The following is a 6,935-nucleotide window of genomic DNA, read 5'->3' as shown; positions in this document are numbered from 1 at the left end:
TGCAGCGGCGGTCTGTAATGGCCGCCACAAAGAAGCTGGCAGCCGGGTAAGAATGCGCAGGAGGAAGTGGAGAAAGTGATTGAGAGGAGAAAGTTTTTCTTGGCTCCTAGGACTCTAAGACATATTTAATAAAATTCCTGAAAAGTATGACTTTCTGAATAATACCTGCCAGAAGAGGAAAAAAGCGGCTGTTTGAAGGTGCTGAAAGGATAGCTTTCCCTCTTTTCCCTACGGAATAAATAACTGGATATTAAGAAACCTATTTCTTTTAGGTGAAAATTGGTTTTAAGCGATGAGTGGGAAGAGAGAGGATTAAAAAGAAAATATTTGTATGCTAAGACGTTGTTGGAGCAGATGCCTTAAGGATTTGAAGACTAGAATATATTGCAATAAGATTTTAAACAGATTTGGACTTTCTTTCTCTTGGATTGATATTACCCCAGAAGGAGAAAGTGAGAACTCTGCCTTGGTTTGGACTGACTGATAACTTTGGGACTGTTTTATTTTTTTTATCTTCTTTTGAATATTCTGGTTGTTGTAAGAAGAAAGAAGGGGAAAAGAAAAGAAAAGATTTATAATGGCTCTTTCTGTTGAGGAACTAAGAAAAGAATATGAACAAGCAAAAAAAATGGTAAAGATGGTGTGGAAGAAGCTTTCCTTTTCTTAGAAATGGCGCTTACTAATTATCAACAAACATTACAACAGATGAAGACAGCAGAGGAACAAGAAAGAAAGGAAGGAGCCATTTTTAATGAATCTCAGAATTTGATCCAGAAAGAAGGAAGAGAGAAAGAAAAGAAAAGAAGAGAAAAGAAGAAAACTAAAGGACTTAAGGACTTAAGATCTAAAAAACATTTAAGAAAGGGAAAAATAAGGTGCAAAACCAATATGATGATAGTAAACAAAAGGGAAAAGGAATCGACAGAGAAGGGAAGCTGGTAAGGCAGAGGCTAGAAGAAGAGGGGGTAGAAAGGTTTGTTGGGAGAAGAAAGAAAGGGAAAAGGTGGAGAAAAGCTACAATGTTTTGAAATTAAATGAAAAAAAGAAATTTTTATGGATAATGGATAAAGTATAATTTTTTTTTTTTTTTAAAAAGATTTTGCAAGGTACATAAGATGAGATGGTAGTATTGTAATGGTTTAAGAGTTGACAAGAGATTAAAATGTTAAAATGTTTAAAAATGATTGGCTTTAAAACTTAATAATAGGGGAGGTTTAGAATATTGTTTTAATTAAAGAGTTTAATAAGACTATGGTATTGATGTTATTATAAAATTTTTATTATAGTATCTTTTTTTAATATTTGGATTTATTGTCTAATTATGTACTTAATTATGTTGGATGTATTAGTTAGATAGAATGTACCAAGCAAAATCGGATTGGGTATTAGATATTATTTTAAAGATTAATTTGATTAACTTAGGGGGGAGATAGAAAGGCATCATACTCTGATTAATGATTTCAGGAGAAATTTATTTTCTTTTTTTTTATAAGGAATGAGACAAAGGGATGATAAAAAAATGGACAAAAGATATAAATATAATGATTCAAACTAAGATGATTAATTAAGATAGAAGTAAGAAGTGTGAAATATGTGGGGAAGTTAATATAGAAGGCTTAGAATGGTAAATAAAATAAGTAATGATATGTAAGATGAGCATGAATATAATTGAAGTCCATGAAGAGAGAGACACCTGGGTCCAAGTTACTTTCAAAAGATTTTTTTATGTTTTGTGTGTTGTGTGTATATGTCTTTTGGGGGGAGAATTAGTTAAAACTTGTAGAAATATAGAATGAGAATAATGGTAACTAAGTCAGAAAGAAACAGATGAAATAATAATAATGATATTGAATAAGAGTAAAGAGAAGTAAAGAGAAATTGAATAAGAGGTTTTGGTATGTTGTATGGAAATGGTTTAAAACAGAAATATAATTTATCTGACTTGTTAAATTGACAATGAAAAAAGGTTTAAACATGTAATGAATAATGATAATTTGTGTTTTAAAAATTAATAAAACTTGTTTTAAAAAAAAAAAATGAGAACAGCAACTGATTTCATTTTAACATGCTACATTATAAATGTTTTGGCTCTGTATATTGGAAGCTGTCTAGAGTCATATGAATAAGCAGACTTCAAATGTTGGTAATAAAAAAATGTATGTATAAAATAAGGTTTCATTAGAAGATGGTTTTTAAACAACAAATTGAATGCTGGCCACACAGTCAAGGCATAATCAGTGGCATAGTTCTTTGGAGAAACAAAACGGGGACATAAAGATTATCCATGTTTGTGTGTTCTGGGGGAAAGGGTTTTGGGTTGATGGCTTCTGCTCTACTGTGTCTATACAATAAACACAATATAATTGTACTATCTCGTTATCTTCTGGATCTAAAGCAGTCTGATAAGAATATTCATTTAATGTGTTCCTAAACATTTCTAAGAAAGCTTGTTAATAAGATCAAAAATGTTTCTCCCAGTCTTTATAAAGTTTTTTGGCCAGCCTTGACAAGCATTCTTAAAATATATGAGGAAAGCTAAGGAATATGAACATATTTTATTATATTATTAGAAGACAATGCATCAGTTCACAAGAACTAAAGAATTGTGGTGGAAAGGTTGCAGTTGAAAATCAAAGCTGCTTAAAGTCATGAAAATGAGATTATACTAACTGTATTATAAGTCCTTTGAGGTTTTCTGTACTGGTAAGGGAACAACTTAGAATCTCATGGACATTTCCACCATGGGTGTTCTCTGAAATGATTGGGTTTCATAATTTATATGAAACTTCCTATTTAGAGTTGACAAATGAATTCCATATCCTTTGAAGTAGAAAGAATATAGTAAGTTCAGATAAACAGGAAAATGCACAGACCTCAATATTATACAAAAAAAGTATCAAATTCAATGGCTTCTCTTAAATGTTTCAAAACAATATGGGATGTAGACACAACAAGTATACTTGTTGACTCATCTTGAAACACTTTATAGTGTAAAATTATTTTTAATCTATTTGGCAAGCTATTTATGGTTGATTATAATTGATTGCTAAATAATAAAAGGCAGATTGAGTCAAATTTGACTTCATGGACATATGTATCTTTCTTAACAATATGGAAATTTTTCCACTATTTTGCTCCATTAAAAATTGCATCATATTAACCAATGTTTTTTCTAAATTGTGTTGTAAGTATTGAAATCAGGTCTATGACAAATTGTCGTTTGTGATGACAATGCACTTTAAGTCACTCAGTTCAGCTGATACTTGAAAGAATTGGAAAATGTTCATAATACTCTTTAATGATTAATACTTGTATTTTTATTACACATTTCTCTTCTAATATCTGCTGTAGTGCAACATAAGAAATTAGTTCAAGTTATATTGTTAGCTGCCAAAACTATTGTAAAATATTGAAAAACTATACTATAGGTAGTACTCAACTTACAACCAATATTGGGGCTGTACTTATGGTCATAAGCTGATATGGTCATAATTCAATGCACCCATCTGATTGTGCCCATCTGATTTTACAACATTTTTTGCTGTGATGGTTAGGCAAAACACTGATCATTAAGCACATTCCATGGTTCCAAGTGAAAACCTATTCATCCAATGAAGCAAAATGCTTTTTCAAGAGGCAACTGGACTTTTTGCCAGAAACTGACAAAAAATGCTGGAAACTGGTAAAAAATATATATCACAAACCATGGTCGCATGTTCATGGAATACTGCATCTGGTTGTAAAGGTGATCTGGTTGCCAAGCACCTGAAATGCAGTCACATGACCACTTCACACCTTATGACGTGCTGTATAGCCTATAAAGCATACATTTCATGCATGTTTTATTTCGAACTGTTGTTAAATGAGTGGTTGTAAGTTAAGAACTACCTATATTACATTTTCAACAGTATTTAAAAATGAAAACCATAGTATTGGTTAAAAAAGTAACACAGCAGCAAAGAATCTTGAAACTAAAAAATGCAAATCATATATTAATGAACAATCTTTAATTAAAAAGTTAATTAAAGTTTATTCATTGATATACGATCTCCATTTTAAATTCTGCAAATAAAATTATTTCTAATAAATTGTTTCCATTTCCAAATTGCTTCCATTTATATTTTGGAATAGAAATAAAAATATAAATGTTAAAAAATGTGTGTTTTTTAGGGTGTTCAATAAAATTATTTTTTTAAATATTTCATTATATTCTAATATCTCATTTGATATCTGTAATGGAAGAATATGACATTATTGGTATAAGAATTTCAGTCAAAACTCCAGTGGGACTTATATCTTTATCTGGGAAAAAAACACTTTACAGACACATCTTCAAAATAAATATTTTATTAAGCAGACAGAGTAGAAACTGGTATTTTTCATTTTAACAGAGATTTGGTAACATTGTCATCTTTCCTATAGAAAACTGTCAGAACATTTATTTCCAACTAAATTATCACATATTTTTCTTATACAAAAAGCAGCTACTAAGTCAAGTTAAATGATAGGAACAAGTTAAACAATTGTTAATATTTCATACATCTTATCCATCTTTTTAATGATATATAGATCTTTGGCATCTGTTCAGCATGAATTTAACAAGATTAAATCTTTCCAACCAGAATTTGTGTAGTCACCAGACAATAATCTTGGGAAAAGAGAGACAAATCTAGAATAAACTTTCTTCAGCCATCACTTTCTTGATCCACCTCTTGTTCTTGATTCCCTCACACTAGCACCATTTGTTTACTTTATATGGTCAAATCACTTCAGTGACATAGATTTATTTCTTGCAATAACCTATGTTCTACCTATCTTTCTAACCGCATTTGCACATCAGAAATTTCTCCCATCATTTTTACCAACCTTGATAAATATTTTAGCAAAGGATGCAAATTATGTAATAAGTTCTAATTTTTCACCATTTATATTTTAATTTGAAATTGTTCACTCTGTTTTCCCCGTTAAACAGAAAAACAGACATTTTCCTGATTGGACATTCATCAAATATAAATATCTTTGTTTTTCTGAAGCCTTTTGTCTCATTTATACCCATCTATTTGTGTCACCTAATTCATATTTTCCCCTCAACAGCATTCATTCAAAACATTGCACAATGTTGTCCCAAACTCATTCTTCTATTATCACCATTCACTACTTTTATAGTCACACACAACAACTAGATGATGCCAATTTATACCTTATATTTACCCCTTCATTAAGTCTATACCTTCAATTTCTAGCATACATTAATCAACTCCATTACATAAGATCAGACCATTGTCATCATCGTTGTCAGCCATTCAGTCATGTCTGACCCTTGGCCATTCTATGAATCAGCACTGTCCATGCCTCTCAATCAAGAAAGGAATGGCCAATCAGGACATGTAGTAGCCAGCTGAGTGCCAGCCTGGCCTTATTGCCAATGGAATTTGATCTGGACTGGAATTACTGAAATTGGCTTGAGAAACAGATGGAGCAGCATAGGAGATAATCAGCTTAGGCTGTAGTACAGAATTACCCTGAGCAACCGAGAAGCATCAGCATCAGGTAGAATGTTGTGCCTGCTGCTGTTGAATTGCTCCAGTTCCCCAGATCTAGTTTTGGTCTGTGTCACTGTGGGGAAGTCCACCAGAATTAAAATAGTGAATGACCCTACAGATACTCAAACTGCCCCCAGATAAATGTACATGTCGGGAAACATATAAGAGGGGTATGTTAATACTCATTTAAGCTAGAATTGATTTTGGTGTCATCCCTCAATAGATAACAGCCTGGGATAAACATTTATTTTTTCAATGTATTGCATTGACTTAGTGGCACAGTATTTGCTTTATCTTGTATTTCAGCTTTTACGTAGAGTAGTAGCCAGATGTAATCTAAGCTGAAATTTTCATATCAGATCTGGATTTGGAAATTACAGATAACATCCTGATTGTTTTCCAAAACAAATATTTCACACTTCAAATGCTGAGAGCTTGAATCTATGAGCCATTTTTAAAATAAATTATTTAGTTATTATAGAGTATTGCCCAAATTGTTTCCAGGGTCAAAATATTTATTTACTAGTGGTTACCATGTATGGGAAGCAATGAATAATAAAATATTCCAATTATATTTGTTCATTTAATTTAAAAAAAATATTGGTCATCACTTGTTTTTGTTAATTTACAATTTCAATATACTGTACATTCTTATGAATTAATTACAGTTGTATGATGGGCATTCACTGTGTACACAGACTGCTGCATTTGAGAGATAAGAAACCACAAAATCAACAGATGTTCACACTAATTGAACAGCCTTCCTGCTGATATTCTTGGTTAAATTCCATACTAATTATCTCTTTATACATATTCTAAAAGAGTTCCATTCTTCATGTGTTAAATGGTTCCTAAACACAATAGGAATTTTTGGTAGAGTGTTGCCCAGTTTCTTATGGTTTTCTTCTGTGAATAGAAAAAGGATGGAAGGGAATCAGCCCATAATCTTTCATAAATCAACCTGCAGATATTATTGAATGCACCAATCAAATCAATATCACTATATAACCAGCTTAATTTCCTGATGGCTGTGGAGAGTTTTCTGCTAGTTTATCAGGCAAATTTAAAATAATTGGATCAAATATGGTCTAGCACTCTTTGAAGTCATATTTTGCAGTGGTAGTAGGGCCTACCATTCACCATTGCAAATTCACGTGCACAGAAAAATCAATATTTATTTTTAAGTGGTCAAAGGCAAGAGGAAATTCTAGACCAAGGGAGAAATTTAGATTGCTCAATATTCTGTTATAACCAATTATAACCAATTTTTAATGATATTTTTATGATGATCTAGATTTTGGTGATAGTTAGGAACATTTTATTAGAATGACCTAATACAACCCAAAATCCAAATGACCACTAGATGGCAGTATCATATCCATTTAGGATCAT

Source organism: Notechis scutatus, chromosome 6 (assembly GCF_049901735.1).
Source record: "Notechis scutatus isolate UNSWTSFEM ecotype Mainland chromosome 6, rNotScu1.2, whole genome shotgun sequence".
NCBI lineage: Eukaryota > Metazoa > Chordata > Lepidosauria > Squamata > Elapidae > Notechis > Notechis scutatus.
Note: the sequence above shows the minus strand (reverse complement) of the source record.